Genomic DNA, 18,663 nt, shown 5'->3' with positions numbered 1-18,663 from the left:
TATATATATATATATATAAATATTTCAGGCACTTTGTAAATTGACTGAGTGAATCAGAAATTGCCTGGTTTTAGACATTGATTGTAACACACACACACACACACACGCACGCACGCTCGCACACACACACACACACACACACACACGTGTGTGTGTGTGTGTGTGTATGTGTGTGTTTGTGTGTGTAATATTTATACTAATAAAAATATGTTTTATATTATGAATAGTATTTAAGAGGTTTAGTAAAAATGTAAATATCAGTTAATCCCATACATTGTACCTGGAAGTCTTTAGCGGCATATAAATCTCATTTACTATCAGTACATAGATTAAAGATCCGGTTTTTTTGTCAATATGTAGGTTAACTATTCAATGTAATCTGAACGAGAAAACGGTTATAGAGATCAAAGTGTGTGTGTATGTGTGTGTGTGTGAGTGAGAGAGAGAGAGAGAGAGAGAGAGAGAGAGAGAGAGAGAGAGAGAGAGAGAGAGAGAGAGAGAGAGAGAGAGAGAGAGAGAGAGAGAGAGAGAGAGAGAGAGAGAGATGCAAACAATGAAAGTTCGTTTTGTTTTCTTCTTTATTTTAACCGACATCCTAACGTTTACAATCCAGGTCACTTGTACAACAACAAAAAACATGAAATTCGAACGTTGTCAGATAACTAGATAAACTAGTGATTGCTATATTTGGACGATAATAACTATAAATGTAACGATTCGGCAAAGTGAAAAAAAGTACATTAATTGTGTCTCACTAGACATCTATAAACAAGACAGCCATGGAATAACACACTACACAGCGTTATTAATCCCATTATTCTCCGTTACACAAAGAAAGACTATATACGGAAGCGTGTAACCAACGTTATTTAAATATGTTGACATAAGCTGATATCAAGATGCCGTATAGGCAGAATGTCTACTAAGGGAGACCACTTTATTTGTGTAGGTAAATAAAGATTCCACGAGTGAGGACCCTTACGTGTCAGTTGTTGTATTATCCAAGATAAAGATGTTTATGTTACAGTGTGTTTTAAAAAAGTGTTTAACGACACCACTAGAGCACATTGATGTTTTAATTATAATTATCAGCTATTGAACATTTAGTAATTTTGACATATAGTCTTAAAGAAAAACACGCTACATGTTTTCCATTAGTAGAAAGGATCTATTATATGCACCATTACACAGACAGGATAGAACATTCCACAACCTTTGCTATACCAGTCGTGTTGCACATGCTGGAAAAAGAAATAGCCCAATGGGCCTACCGCCTGGGATCGATCTTACACCGACTGCGCATCAGGCGAACACTTTGCCACTAATCTATGTCCCGCCCCTAGTGTGTTAGAAGTGCACACCTATCAAAACGTATGACAAAATTGTATCTTAACATGTACAGCTTTAATATCACATCGTGGTTTACAGCATTTGCAAAAAGACATCATAACAATCTACAGACTATGCGTAATCTTGTCTATTTTAATTGAGTTGTTTGTTGGAGAAATATATTGGTTTTGGGGCTGCTCTTTTCTTTCAGGTAATACTCTTTTCTTTCAGGTAATGGAAGACACTAAATCCATCGTGGCCTGTGTCACATCTAGTTATGAATTAGAATCATATGCCGAACTGAACTAAATCAGTCACCTACAGTTTGTCAAGACAAACTAACACAATTAAAATTTGATGAGCTTGTGACCGACACGGATTTTAAAAACACAGACTTGACATATACAGATGACAAATTGGAGGATGCACCGGCGGGTAACCAGGAAGAGATCTTTACCACTCTAAAGTTGCAATACCTGATGGATAATCTGAAAGACATTAGCACGAAAACATAAAAAGATCTAGATCACCCATGTCGGTTGAGGTACCAACAACAAGACCTCGTCACGACAGCATGCTCCTAAATGCAGAAGAATTTGATGATCGGTTATATTCAAGGACAAATGCTGTTGACAACCAATAATCGAATAAAGAAATAGATGGACAATTTTCAGAGAAGCTCTTTGAGCCGTGGCCTGCCGAGGACACCGGAAATGGATATAGACACAGTCGAGGTGGAAGAGCTGACCAAAATATGCTTGGAAGATGGCAAAGGGTTAACCTGTTCCACCTGCGGGAAATTATTTCGACATATGCCAGCACTTAGAAGGCAAGAAATGACGTGAAACAAAAGAACTGACGATACACCACATTCTAAAAAAAAATTAATAATCAAGAATTCGAAATAATTCGTATTCAGCGTCACCACTACTCGTGAAGAAGCAACGATCCATCGACCAGTATGGAGGTCTTATAGCTGTTAACAACTACAACCATCGACATCCGACTCCATACAAAATAGGTGAAAACGCTTTAAAAACATGGCATAATGAGCGCCTGTAACGAAGTGTTGTTGTTCATCACCAGAACCTCAGCAACCATATAATAGTCGTATTAGAAAGAGTGGATTAACTAAACACCGATACCATTTTTAAAATAATAGAGAAATATCTCAAAAGCAATGATACCTTGGTTTTGGGCTGGTACACAAATACAATTTTGATCATGGCATACGGCTTTCTCATTCAGATGTGTGATGTATGACTCAACACTACATATACCATATTAATCTGTATTCTCTATTCTTGGTCTAGATTCTCGATCACCTTTTGAAGTTCGGCTACACAAAATGTCCTTTCAATGGCATTACCACCCTAGTCTTTGATAGCTTATACATATCCTTACCGTAAGATTAGAATCGTCTTCTATGGTAAATAAATACCCAGACAATATTTTGTGATATTCCCAATCGAATATATCTCTAAGATGACTGATTCTGATCGTGCCATCCTCTTTAAACGTGAATTTGTATTTTGTTGAGGGCAGGGTTTTTTTTTTTTTTATGGCATATTAGGATAACCTTACTTCATCTACGTTGGTTTTGTCAACACTACGTGGGGAGGGGAGATGGGTGACCTACGAATACAATGTTGCGTGCGATTATAACTCTGGACGGTGTTGTCTAGCAGGTCGAAATACCCGTGTGAAAAGTATTTTAACATGTACCTATATAACGCATTTGTATGGTCTTGATAACACGCTCCACATAGTTGGGTTTTGTTTCGTTTCAAGAAAACAATTGAATGACACCGTTTTCTTTAAAGAACTGGTTTGTTATTTGTGTTTTGTATTCAGATTCCCACAGTTCTGTGAGAGACTTGACGGTCGACGTGGCCATTTAGATCGAGGTGGATAGACCCAAAGATATCTTACAATGCAGCAAACTCAGGATTGTCCCTTTTGTGATTAATGACTATGAACACATATGTCACCCCGTCCTTATATTTGGCTGAGGTAACACTGTCCTTCAACTCAGACTGCCAGTGACTGTCTAATCCTTGTAAAAAATACTCGATGCGTGGGAATTTCTTTTGCTCCTGAATAGTCATGATGTACGTTTCTTTCGATCTCAAATATTGTTCGATTCGAGATAGCGTAATATTGAATTTACCTTCATATTCTACAGTCATATACAATTTATCTGGACCCTACAAACTTGCTACATGTATGAGATCGTAGTAAACGGAGTACAAGTAATCTTGTGAATGATGTAATGTTCTACTATACCTACATCTATTATACTATTTATACCCTCGTAAACAAAGGGAAGAAACCTGGCATATTCTGAAATTGATTTAATACCTACAGACACATGATTCAAATTATTATATCTAACAAACAAATTTTAAGACATCTATATCTTGAAGAAATAGACATCTCGGGGAGTATCTATAATGCTCCATCACTGGATCGTCATTCTTCCACTGAAAGACATGTACCCAGTAGCAAAAACACATGAAAGCATGTGGTATCATGTATAATAAAACCCAGGCTTGGCAAGATCCCTTGGTAGCTGATGTAATTGTAGAGGCCAACGATTATACGTTAACAGTCTAGTGTATGTTCCACGCATTACTAAACGGTGACACAGATTGCAGACCAGGGCCCCGTTCCACGAAGCGATCGTAGCACTACTATCGCCGTAAATATCTACCATCGAAATCGTTTTTATCTACGATCGCCAACCCATTCCATAACGCGGCGTACCTTACTATCGTCCTAAATTGCAATGAACATTTACAATTGGTACGAGGCAATTGTAAGCCACTAACATAAATGTCAAATGGCAGTTAGAATCGATGATGCTTTGACCATATTCTAAGAAGGGTACTAACTTTTTGTTTAAAAATGGATCCAATATATACCAAATACACTTTATTAAATTCAGCGTTCGGTGAAAAACATTCTAGGCCATACGACCTTCACACGAAAATACGGGAGATTACTCTCATGTCTTATGCATTCGGCAATAATTGCTTAGCAAATAAAGTGACAAAGTTGCATCATGGATGTCCGATGTCCATCAATACATCCAAGATGTTCATAAAAGTCGGTAACCAATTTATTATTTAACAAATTCGCACTTCTTCGCAAAGAAGATTTTAATATTTAAAAGGGCACTTACGACTACCGTTACCTAACTTAGATTGCTGTGTGGAACGGCTATAAAGTTTACGTGTGTCAGTCGTAAAACTCGCCGTAAGTCACTACAATTAACCGTAGCTACGATTATTTCGTACAACGGGGCCCTGTTTGTCTTCGTCGCTGATGCTGCTAGAGCTGGTGTTGTCATTATTTCTCGAACACCTCGATGTCATCTGTTTTGTTCCAGGTAGACAGCAACAAGACACAAAAATGTGACAATTATAAAACTTAGCAAACATGGTTGTTCTCTTTGAGTTCTCAAAAACGAATGCAAATATACTATCTAGAATCGTTGCACTGATGGCAACCAGTTACAATGCAGGAATTCAGTTTGGTTTTGATGATACTCTGGCATGGCACAAGTTATTATTGACTTCAGTTCTGGCACAATATTTTCGATAATTTTAAAACATTCTTTCACTTTTGCCGCTGATCGAGGTGAAGCAAAATACAAGCCTTGTTGGCTTGACTGTATCATGACACCACCACCACTGCCTAATTAATCATGTTCACACCAGAAATGTTTTATCCCTACTAGCATATAAGCTAGTTTCCAAATAATCAGATGCCGTCTTGTCAGTCTCTTGCTTTAGATAGTACAAAAACCAAATAACTTCCGGCTGGGTCAAAGTTCGAGGTTCAACTTTTGATAAAGAAGTTAACACCACAAGTCCATTGGTTGATGATAAATGTGAGTGTGTTTCAAGTAACCTTGTGTTTGAAACATGTATGGGGTACCTGTAAAAAAAGTACTAAAATTTTGTGCGGAACTAGGGTAGTCATAGACGCTACCCATTATCTCTGAAATGAACAGCTTGACCCCAATTTGTTTTTGATTCACTTTAAGTGTGAGGTGTGGTAGTATTTATATCCGTGGTGTTTATGTCGATTGATACGCTGTATGTAGGAGTTTTAGCCACATAATATTATGTTACTTTTGTCGTCTATGGGATTTGATTTGGTAGTATACACTCAATAGCACATATTCAGTGCATAATAAAAAAAATATTACGATTTTGTCATTTAATTTAATTAAACTATACTGATTGATTAATTAGCCGTCACTCGACCATGCAAGTCCACAATGACCTTGACCTTGACAACAATCACTGTACATGACTGAATGGTGTTTGAGTCAAAGTTAGCACTGAGAAAAAGTTGGTTTTGGCCTATAATTCATACTGTAAATATTTGAATACTTTCTGTTTACATGGAATTTAACTTGCCATATACAACTGCTCTTAAATATGATAATATATCTAGGCAACTTGAACTTACATTTCAATAGCAATTTATTTTTATATTAAAAAATAGCTAGCTTCCAAATGATCAAATGCCTTCTTTTCAGTCCCTTGCTTTAGGTAGTACTAAACCAAATAATTTCCGGCTAGGTCAAAGTTCGAGGTTCAACTTTTGACAGAGAAGTTAACACCACAAGTCCTGTGATTGGTGATAAATGTGTGTGTTTGTTTCATCTATGCAAAAATGTATGCAATTTTATTTCATCTAGTACCACTGTGTTAAGTAACCGTGTGCTCGAAACATGTATGAGTTACCTGTAAAAAAAAAAAAAGTTCCAAACTTTTGTGCGGAACTAGGATAGTCATAGACGCTACCTGTTATCTTTGAAATAAGCAGCTTGACCCCCACGTTTTTCTGATTCACTTAAGGGTGAGGGGTGGTAGTATTTATACTCATGGTGTTTATGTCGATTGATACGCTGCAGGTAGGAGTTTTAACCACATATGTTACTATTGTCGTCTGTGGGATTTGATTTGATAGTATACATCCTTTAAGGCTGTTTTTCTCTTCAATCTGATGGGTACATGGAGATAGTTCAACCCACTGTTTCATGTTAAGACCCATCCCACGTTTGGTGGGAAAAGACTTACATTGTTGGATGTGTATGAGCATTTTTTCTGTGCATGGTGTAACTGTAACAAACACTTGATTCCCAATATCTATTGGACATCTGCGTCCTGTGTTTGATGAATCAGTTACCATTTTTCTCTCGCAGATCAAACTAAAATGACTTGTCTTTAATACAATCTTCTGGTGGCTCAAATCAGGGCCCTTTATAGGTGTAAGTAGGTCGTGCGCAGTAGGACATATCAAGGTCACTCGAACTAGGACGATATCAGATCACGCCAGCACATGTTCAGTAATTACGTAGGTTAGAGAGAGGTCGGGAAGGAGCATGGCCTGCATGGGAGGTGAGCCAATCAGAGAGGCGTATTTTGTCACGCAACCTAAATCATTTGCACACATGGTGCCAGAGTAATGTAACAACTACTCATATTAAATATATTTTTTCTAAATAAAATATTAGTGGTTGTATGTTAAAGGTGACTTAGAAATATTAGTGGTTGTATATTAAAGGTGATTTAGAAATACTAGTGGTTGTATATTAAAGGTGATCTAGAAATATTAGTGGTTGTATATTAAAGGTGTTTCTGGTCGTCCTGGTGTTTGCACTATGTTAAGGTTCATTTTATTTCCTACTATATATTTTTCGTATGTACCTATTGGGATATTAAATCCAGTTCGGGCTACTTACAACTATTAGGACGATCAGAAACGCATTGAATATACAGACATTGATATTCCAAACAAGAAAATATATTCAATATGTGATATTAGTCGTTACAAAATTGTATTAGTCGAACACATCTTACATTGCAGCACACTCATGATAGTCCCTTTAAGAAATGAGTGTGAAAGCTGCAAACTTTGCATAACATTACCATTCGTTCGTTGGTTCGTTTACTTTCGCCTTGAAGATGCTTTATCACCGTGAGTAAACAATAGTAAAAATGTGAGGTTGTCTGATTGTAAATGTCGCGGTCTCTGTGTATGTCATCCGCCATTCAGCTTTGAGTTAAGTCAAAGCATCTTTTGAAAATGTACTCTCAGAACTTTGACGACATTTACCAACAATGTTCGGCATGCGTTAGAGATATGAGGACGCCGAGTTTGCATCATGTTTATTGCAAACTACGTACACGTTGTGTTGAAGTTAAAACTGGGCATATTATACAGCCTGATATACAAAGCCTGTCTGCCGTATACTCGGATACCTACATCTATTTGCAATGCTTAAATACGTTTAGGAAAACCAGGCTTCCATTTTGACGCATGCTTAATCCACTGAAGGTTCAATCACGTCTTTCTGGAATATATATACTATCCGGGTTGCTCTGGAAATGTGTTCAAGATAGGGAGATGGTAGGAAAGAGAAAGAATATGGAATTTGCTATTTTTATTTTTAAAATAATAGTAAAAATAAAAGGAACAAAATAAAATCATTACATTAAAGGAATATTAGATTATAATAGATAAATTTAGAAATTCGTTTGCGTCAGGACTAAATGTGAATCGAATTAGTCGCAGATGGGTCGGGCAGCCAAAACAAACAAAACATTTGACTGTTGGTGTAATATATTTAAAGCCCCTGGAAAAGCCAGTTCAGCAGTACTTAATATTTGAAATAGATTTAAAAGTACTGATTTAAATTCAATTAAAGTTCAAATAGTCTGGACTTTGGCGAGTGAAATTTCAGGGCAGGTCGAGTCATGCTCCGCCAAGCAACCAAACTCACTACTGAGTCGTGTATGGGGCGACAGGAAAGTATAAGAGATGGCAGATATGTTACACTTCTAACTGGGAGTAAAACTGTGTTATCTATAATATTCATAGTAATAGTCTCCACAAACGGGCCATATATCATGGCAGTCCATTTGTCATGCAGGTGGTGATGAGATTTGGCCCGCATATTTCGCGCATGCGCAGTTAAACGCACCGCGCTGCATATCACGCCGGGCCGTATGTCATACCACACCGGAACGATGGGACGACCGACTTTGATTTTTTAAATCGTTCTCATATTTTGCATGACTGAAGGTAATATATATATCTTTTGCTAACACGCGTTACAGGCTATTACTTGGAAAATATGTACATAACTGGGAAAAGGCATATGTCTTGGGTATTATTGCTTTTCCTTTATCTAGGATGGGTTCTTTATGTTACATGACACTTAATGCTGGTTTCCTCACAATCTGTAACACGTCGGCGCACATCTGGGTCGATCTTCGTCAGTCTCTGTTGGACGCCGACCAGCTATGGATTATCATTGAATCCAGGATTAATTGAGGGAAGATTAATGAACGAGAAATTAAAATGTGGGATTTTCTCATTTTAAATTTCATTTCAACTCCACGCGATAGACCAGTCCTTGTAGGAACTTTTCGCTTGCACAATGTTATTCAATTACTATGTACAAAAGGTATTAAACGTGTCTCAACCCCACAACCCTAGCGTTTGCTGTTCCTGTGCTGTAATTCAGGGTCATAATATTCTTAAGGGGAATGGTTAATATAGCAAACCTCCCGTTTTGAAACACTTTGAAGGCCGTGACGTGCGTCCTGTAATGATGGATGGTGGGATCCTGGTGGTTGAATTGTGGCATATCACTTCGAGCGGAGTTCAGGCAGACGAGTGGTCAGGACGGTCCAACCTGATCAATCAGATGGTATCGGAAACAACCTTTGTTTTGTTAACATTAGACAAGCAGGAGCATTGTCGGAAGTACCTTTATGGGTTTTTTCTCTTTGGGCACTAGCAGGACTTGTTGCCAACAAAACTTGCTTTTTCTTGTTACTTTTTAACACTATCTAAACACTATATGTTTACTTTTTAACACTATCTTAACATGTTTTAAATATAAAACACTATATGGTTAAATACATTTGGAATGACATTTGCTGAATTATTTCATATTTCGTTTGGCCGTTGGTAGAAGTTATGAATTCGTTCGTACGAAACGCTTTTAAACAACGTTCGAATTTGAAATACTACCAAACATTATGATCTCCAGAAATGCAGTGGATATAAAGATATCCGTATCCTATGCAAAAACAATATAAGTAAATTGTAATTTTATTAATGACAAAGAGTGTGCACTAAAAATTGGCTATCACCACGACATATGAGAAGCTCTCCATGGAATGTCCACTACCACTGTATAAATGAGCATTATGCTTACTAATCATATAACTTAGTGAATGTGGTGGAGTTCGCAACACGTATCTGATACCGTGTTGTCTGAAACAATATTTATAAGTAAATATTATTTCAACGCTACTTTTTTCTGTTTTATAATATTCCATGTGAGTTAAATGACACCATTCTCTAATATGATTAATAGTATGGTGTTCTCTATTTAGGTGAAAGGGAAATGCATATAGGGTTACAGAGTATATGCATCGTCAGAATGACAAATGAGTCTAAAAATATTATACCATGTGTACATATGCGCTTATTTAGTATTAAAATAATTAATTTGAATTTTGTTTTAATGAGCTTCTCCATTTAAAAATAAATCAATAAGTATCTTTAAATCCCACCCAAACAAATCAATAAATATTTTTAAATCCCAGCCAAATAAATCAATAAATATTTTTAAATCCCAGCCAAATAAATCAAAAAATATTTTTAAATCCCACACTAAATCAATAAACGTTTTTAAAATGATTACTGCGAACCTTTATGTACTGCATTATGAAAGTATTGCGAGATGCCAGCAGTTGTCCACACGTCATGTAGAAAGTATTGCGATGTCAGCTGCAGCATATATTAAAGGTATTGTAGCTGTTACTCAAAGACAGTAAAAATAGTTAACTTACTTCAAACGCCTCAACGTTGAACTGAATGCTTACAAGCACTGTGTGACACGTGTTGTTTTAATCAACAGAGATAGTCTTATTAGCTACATGTAACATACAAATTTTGCCGAGTGCTATGTTAACATTTCAAAAGTGTCATCAGCAATTAGCAATTTTCTTTCCATCTGGTGTTTAAGTTTATCAACAGCATTATCTTCTGTTTATTATCATGAAATGGCACTTTATTGCAAACAAAAGATAGCTACTTTTTCTAGTTAGCTTTGGAATTTATGTATTTTGCGTTTACCTTTGTGCAATATGTTTGGTTATATATCACACGTGATGCTGTTCGATTGCTGCCCTTTTTCGTTTCTTTTAATTCAATTTCCTAATGTAATTCGGCATGTTTTATGTACAAATGCACGTTACCTTAATTTAAACAGTCAATCCATTCACTTCCTAGAACTCATATTATTGTGGTTCAAAACATAAGCTTTCTTCAATACTGAACCATCCATCAGCAAGCTCTTGTAATGAAGTTATGCCTTCTGAATGTACTGTCGTGTTTCGACATTCTGCAAAGAAATATCTAGTTTAGCTGTTTTGATAAACACAATCGACTGTCAGAATACCAAACTATCTAAAGAAACATTTGATAAAATTCACTTACAACTGAGGTTTAACCTGTTTTGTATTAGCACTTCATAACACTGATATTACCCAATATTTCAGTATGTAGAAAAAAATTGTGAATATTAAAATCTATAGTATCCTTCTAATAATATCGTGGCAGGCCATCGGTCTACAGGCTGGTAGGTACTGGGTTCGGATCCCAGTCGAGGCATGGGGTTTTTAATCCAGATATCGACTCCAAACCCTGAGTGACTGCTCCGCAAGGCTCAGTGGGTAGGTGTAAACCACTTGCACCGACCAGTGATCCATAACTGGTTCAACAAAGGCCATGGTTTGTGCTATCCTGCCTATGGGAAGCGCAAATAAAATATCCCTTGCTGCTAATCGGAAGAGTAGCCCATGCAGTGGCGACAGCGGGTTTCCTCTCAAAATCTGTGTGGTCCTTAACCATGTTTGACGCCATATAACTGTAAATAAAATGTGTTGAGTGCGTCGTTAAATAAAACATTTCTTTCTTTCATTCCTTCTAATAATAATAATATGTTTATAAATTACTTCCTTGACCGCCAAAACAAAACCATGACTAGACGCCAAGTATACATTGTGTTACAATTACAAGTCAAATCAATCTACAATAGCCGCCAATTTGGATTTTGGCGGACATTTTGAATTTGAAGTCGAAATTCAGTTGGCCCCAATGCTTATTTTGGTTAATATACTTATACGAACACTAATGCACTTTTTGCATTTTGACCCTAAAAATATTTAATTTGCTCTTGGGTAGCACCAAATTGTACAATAATATGACATATCAACATACAGTCGTTATGTATGGGGGATATCCTGGTAAAGCTCCATTCCAGAATTGTTTTTTTTTCAGGAATAGAGAGTTACCAGGAAATTCCCCCATACATAACGACTGTATTTATATGTATGTATGCATGTATGCTTGAAGATGAGTTTTGTTTTTGTGCATTCGAATTATGTGCCCAGTGGTAAAGCGTTCGCTTGATGCGCGGTCAATCTGGGATCAATCCCCGTCGGTGGGCCCATTGGGCTATTTCTCGCTCCAGCCAGTGCACCACGACTGGTATATCAAAGGCCGTGGTTTATGCTATCCTGTCTGTGGGATGGTGCATATAAAAGATAAATTGCTGCTAAACGAAAAGACTAGCCCACGAAAGTGGCGACAGCGGGTTTTCTCTCGCAATATTTGTGTGGTCCTTAGCCATATGTTCCGACTCTATATAAGCGTAAATAAAATGTGTTGAGCGTGTCGTTAAATAAAACATTTCCTTCCTAAACACAACCTCCAAACCCAGCTCCAAAACCCTTATTGTGGACTGTAGTTTCATCCGTGTCAGTGTCATGTACTCGGGTTCTGTGTTTGTTTGTTTGCTGTTGTTTGTTTTGAGAGGATTTGTTGTTATTATTATTATTATTATTATTATTATTATTATTATTATTATTATTATTGTTGTTGTTGCTGTTGTTGTTTTGCTTCTTTGTTTCCTTTTCTTTTTCCAGGACTGCTATCTCATCCTACGACCACAATACCACCACCAACTCTCCCTTCGACAACGACAAAGTGTACAACAGGGGATACCACTGTAAAAAACTGCTATGATGTTGAATGTGTCGACGGGAAATGGAGGCCGATTCAAAGAAGTTTAACCTTACATTGTTGCAAAATGTATCCAATTCCTAGGTGCTACCAAGCATTCCCAGGTATCATGCTAATACATCTTCATTTATATAATAATAATAATAATAATAATAATAATAAATAATAATTGTACTAGTAATGGTAATAGTAATCAGCGGCGGATTCAGGCGGGGGCCCAAGCAAACTTATCCCGTCCTTTAAATTCTATTTTCAAAAACGACAGCGGCTTTTGGGCCCCTTCTATTAAACAAATCCTGGATCTGCCACTGGTAATACCAATAATTTAAAAATTAACATTATAATAAAGTTAAAACCAGACCTCCAAAAAACATGTTTTAAGTTGTAGTAAAATATGAGGAGATGACATTCGGTAGCTTTTATTTCCAATAAATGTTACACCAAAAACCGAAAACACACAAAAGACCCACAAATAACCCAACCACATATTGAAAATAGTTTTTTGGCTAAAAGGAAAACGGAGTAAGAGTTAAAGGGACTATCGTGAATTTGCTGCATTGTAAGATGTTTGCAACTAATAAACTGTTCTACGACTAGTATTACATATTAAATATATTTTCATGTTTAGAACATCAGTCTGTAATGTCACAGGCGTCGAAAGCGGGGGTGGGGGGGCTGGGGGGGGGGGAAGGGGAGACACTGCTCTCTAGCTGGAAGGGCTAACCCTCCAGTTGAAAGGCAATCTAAATAGGGATTTGTAACTGGCCCCTCCAGTTTGCCTCCCTCCCCCACAGTTGCCGGAATATATGAATACGTGTCTGATCGTCCTAATATTTGTAAGTAGTCCATTCTGAATTTGGTATACAGTTAAAATTTTACATTTAAAATGTTTTATTAAAGCGTTTAGTTTCTTTTGAAACACGGTGTCCTTAGGTTTGGACGTGTGGTGAGGTGAGGATCACATCAAGGTGGGTTCGACTCCGCGGTGGGCCACTGTGATGGATCTCCGTTACCATGTGTGTTTCACTTTAGGCTTTTGGCCATTACGGACCATATATATATATATATATATATATATATATATATATATATATATATATTTAACATTTTGATTTCTATTCAGAATTTTAAATTATACTTGCCTTCATTTTCATATTGTGTTGTACTTTTTTCCAAAGCTCTTTATACTGTTTTACATAATTATATAATGTTTACACTGTAATCGCTCAACTACACAAATTACTAAATTGTAAGTACCTTCGTTTTTATATTGTATTGTATTTTTTTCGCAAAGCACTTTACACTGTTAGGATTTTTTTTTAATGTAATTAAATAAATTGTTTTACTTTTAATGTAAATAGTCATATTCACATATTTTGTTTGAGACCCAAGATCCGATTTGTATTTTTGTCCTGGGGTGTCGTTAAACATTCATTCATTCAGTTTTCTCACGTTTTATTGGATAAATATATTTAAAGCATGCTAACCGTGCATAGCTGAATAATTCAAAAGTCAGAATCTATTATAAATTAAATATATTAATGCAAAGAAGGATTTATACCATAAACTAGACTCATGGGTCTCTTCATATATATATATATATATATATAACGCCTGTTTTCTCTGGAAATGTATATATTAACAAAAAAGCGAAAACAAAAGCAAACAAAACAAAAAGAAGAAGACGAAAACGACAACAATAACACACACACACACACACACACACACACCAAAAAACAACCACCTAACCCCCTCCAACCGCCCCACCCCCCACCCCCAGGCAAACAAACAACAAAAACAACCAAACATTGCTGCTAGTTAGTAAGAGTAGCCTAAGTGGTGTGAGCGGGGGGTTCTGTCTTAAAGTAGTCATAGCGAATAATTCATTTTTGTGTGGTGTAGATTGGCGACTTTGGTCAAAGGACATTGAGGAATAGCATGAGATGATTAGAAATTCAGTGGGAATGATTAGCTAATGAAAATAAACTCGATATTGTACTTTTAAAATTAAATAGTTTTTATTTTTCAGAACTCGGACCATCGCCATATGGAGACGATACCTATGGATAGTCAACGAATTTAAGAAAAGGACAAAAATATAATATATGTATATCCTTAAAACGAACTTATGATACAACCTTTTGGATCAACGAATTTAAGTACCGAACGTAATGTGCAATTTATTAAAACCACGGAAATATAAGCCAATAAAAATAAAGCATTTCACTACTGTTTTTACATTGTCGAGCATAAAACATTAGCCTATGGAGCGATTAAACCAGAAAAAACCCCAACGATGTCTACCTTTATGCCTTAGAAGAAGAAAGTGACGTTGTAACTTACTACAAGATATGGCATTCAGTTCCAAATGCAGAAACAACCGTGTCTATTCGCACCATCATTATGGGAGTTGGATCCCCTTTCAGTATTGCATAACCTAACGATCAATCATTTCTGATTCCAACGAAATAAAATAAAGAAACGGGGCTCTCTTTCAATGGAACTATATTCGTGGCTGAAATGGCGATCTGTATATCAGCAAGAGATGACACATCGACATCGTTTGTTTTGTTCAGAGACACCAGTAGAACACATTAATTTATTAACAAGCGGTTACTTGATGTCAAACATTTGGTTATGTTTACTCACAAGCCTCCAGAAGACTATTGCTACATTTTCCATTAGCAGCAAGGGATCCTTTATATGCACTTCCTACAGATAGGACAGTACAAACCACAACCTTTGATATACCAGTCGTGGAACAATGATTGGCTGACAAGAAAAAATGCCAAACTTAGATGTCTTTTAATCTGGACTACTACATGAATTCAATAAGAATGGCAAGGGATAGCAACAAAATGTTCAAATATTCCAAAGTATGTTGTACATCTTATTATTATTACTCACCAAAAGACAAAACAGAAAGCCGGTGTTAAAGTTTCTGTTGTATATGGAAAAATGGCCGCCATATGAAACGCACACATATTTGAACGTGTCATCAGTTGGTCTTATGATCCCCACACCATAATGAATAAGTCTAGCCATGTGAATTAATGTTACCATGCCGGTATCTGTAACCCCCCCCCCCCCCCCCCCCCCCCACACACACACACACATTTAGGTGGCCCTTGTTTGCAGGACTAATTGAAACTGTACAACACTACAATATAAAATGGTCCATTATTTTATGCAATCTTGACCTTGGTGCGAGTCATAACTTGTTCTTGTCATATTCAGGACAGGTGCCTGTCCGCCCATGGACTTCACCTATTTAAGCTGGTCTAGCCCTAATGTATACTAAGACTTCACCAGGCAAACTGTTACCTTTTGTTGGTCATCGGTGATCACCTTGTCTAACACTACAAAACTCACACATATCCCGCCATTGTTCTCAGTGCGGTTAAAGGTGCATTACAAAAACCTTCAAAACATAAACAAAATATATTTATAATTAATATTGTGTTTAATGGTTTAAAAATAAATACACGTCAAATAATGTTTTTGAAACTTACCAAATGACGAATCGAATCGCTCCAACGACAAAGCCAAGAAAATAACGAATTTGGCCTACCCGTGACATGAACAGAATGTCTAAGACCACCTTTAATTGCACTATGTTTACCCATATAGATGATAAGATAAAAAATAAAAAAACCAATGTGCTCTAGTGGCGTCGTTAAATAAAAAAATTTTTACTTTAAAACAAACTTTGTACCTCTGAGAAGTAATGGTTTTATGGAGACGACTTGACTTGATTTGAGAGTTTTTTCATGCTCATATACCACGAAGGTTTCGAGCATGTCTATCCGAGTCCCGTCTCTGGATACCAGTGGCCTGACTCGGGGCTATGGAGACGAGCTCTAGTCTACATTTGGTGGTATTTACCCCCATTTCAATGTCACAGACTCTTGATTCACTCTATTATAACTTTATCCAAATATGCTATAGGCTTGTAGATTAACCAAACTTAGCGTCCATTTTCTCGGGTTTAAACTAGGGTCTGCACCTTTAAATATTCACAAAGCAGTTTCCAGACAAGAAACTCGTTGCAATAGAGCTACAAGTGTGGTAGATTGTAATACGTTTCTCTATGAAACAGTGACGATTGCATGCATTGATATAGTTTAACTGTTAACAGATGTATTTCTCTAAAAATAATAAGATAAGATAAGATAAGATAATAATAATAATATATATAACCAACCTACCCTGCTTAAATTTGTTGGTTACGTTCCAAGAAACATTGAATTTTTTAAAGGCCTAAAATACTAGTATTCACTTAATGTACTGATTATTACACCACAATTGTTTTTGGATTCATTATAAGTAGTAAATAAACATTCAATGTTGCTGTGTTTTTAAAATGCTATCGTGATTTTATAGTAACAATCCAATGCAGTGTCTGTAATAACCGCAGCATCTACTATTTAACTGGAACATTATTGAAATGGGGTCTGATTTCGAGTGTCTTCCTGTAATGTGTGCATTGGTGGTTAATATGTGAAATATTTGTTATCGGCGAAATCGAAACTGATCAATATTATGGTATTTAGCGTCAAATATAGGGTTATTGTTGAGCGGGAATATTTGACGGCAGAGTACTCGGGCTATTTAATGTCTGTCACGTTTCTTGATACATACCATGTTCAAAGAACCTAATATTACACTAACTTTATTAAGTGCTGTACTACGGTGCAAGCTCTTTCCAGCGGCACCATGGATGGGTACCTATCTTAAATGTTAAGTACGATTAGGTTGAATTCAGTTGGGCACCGTCACAAACCAAACAAAACATACCGCCGAAAAATATATAAATGGTAAATCATCAGCCCAAGGGAAATTTAAAAGCAAGAAGACTGGGTTTTAAAGGGACATAGCCTAGCTTTTAAACATTAAGGCATATTTTTTACTATTAGAGCCGTTTTTGATAAGAGAAATAATACTTTATTTACATTTCATTGTTTAGATTAATAGCTTTTGGCACGAGTCCTTTTATAGATTGCTTTTCTGACACGAGTCTCAAGAAAATCAATTATTGTCAAATTGTTCGCTGACAGTACAAATACGATCTTGAAATTAGTAGTACCTTTCAAAAACAAAAATGCTTCTTTATAGAATTTAATGCACGAAACAAAACCGTAACAAAACAGGGAAAATGTTATCAACAAAACATTTATCAATAGTCGATATAATGACTTTTTTTTTTTTTTAATTCCAATGAAATACGCATTTTAATTTGTTCAGAGCACAACTAATTAGTTCCTAAGTGGATATACTAAGCATTTTTAACAGTTTTGTGTGAAAAGCCAAAAGCAAACAGTTTGGCAGCCATTTTTCAATGACGTTAGCTAACGTTCGGTTTGCTCGTGGCGAACAGTCCGTTTCTTAACGCTAACGACACAACGTTTCGCGAACGCCTGCGTTAAGAAACGTAGGGCAGGTTTCTACCTCCTAAGCGACGAGACCAATTGCCCAATGAAATGGGCGCATGGTACGTATGCTAGACGGTTTTTCTAGCACGACTTTCTGGCAAATTATACTGGCTGATTGAACAAGAATATCTTTTTCCGTAAATTCGAAGTGTTTTTGGTCATCCTGGTGTTTTTAATATCACAAAATGCATTTCTCTTCTTTTTAAAAAACCCCGAATGTACGTCTGAGTAATAACAGCTATGGAGTCGAGTTTTAGTCAATTTTTTGGAGGGTATTTCACCATTTCAAAATCACTGACTAATGTGTCTAGTTTCAGAAAGCCGTGCTAGAAAAATCTGTCTGTCACATGCCCGCCCCTCCCCACTAAATATTGCGACAGTTATAATTTTATTATATATTAATTTTCATTTTTTTTACGATCCCCTCCAAAACTTTCCAAATTTCCATTGGCATTCCGCCTCATGTCAATGGAGCCCCCCTAAATGGATTTTCAAGATCTCCCACTGATTTCATTGGTGAATTGGTCTCGTCGTTTAGGAGGTAGGCAGCCGTTGCTACCTGCTCACTACGCCATTCCATAATCAACGGTAGTACTTGACGTCATGTAAATATAGAATATCAGGTTACTACGTTTTTATATCGTGGTTATTTGGCGAGGTTTAGATAACGGTGTAACAGGCGAGCTTCAGCGTTATCGAACCTCGCCAAATAACCACGATATCAAAGTGTAGTAACCTGAATTTTTTTTTTTATCATGCAACCCTTTTGAAGTTATAT

At 36.5% G+C, this 18,663-nt stretch overlaps 1 long non-coding RNA gene across 1 annotated transcript; it reads left to right on the top strand.

Moving 5' to 3' along the window:
• The first annotated feature begins 8,331 nt into the window (after nt 1-8,331).
• Nucleotides 8,332-16,347, top strand: LOC121378258. The gene is made up of 3 exons (XR_005958694.1): nt 8,332-8,433; nt 12,357-12,557; nt 14,483-16,347. It is a non-coding gene; the product is annotated as an uncharacterized LOC121378258 (long non-coding RNA).
• The last annotated feature ends 2,316 nt before the right edge of the window (nt 16,348-18,663 follow it).

The sequence above is a fragment of the Gigantopelta aegis genome, chromosome 8, assembly GCF_016097555.1.
Source record: "Gigantopelta aegis isolate Gae_Host chromosome 8, Gae_host_genome, whole genome shotgun sequence".
Classification (NCBI taxonomy): domain Eukaryota; kingdom Metazoa; phylum Mollusca; class Gastropoda; order Neomphalida; family Peltospiridae; genus Gigantopelta; species Gigantopelta aegis.
This window is presented reverse-complemented; position numbering and strand designations above follow the sequence as displayed.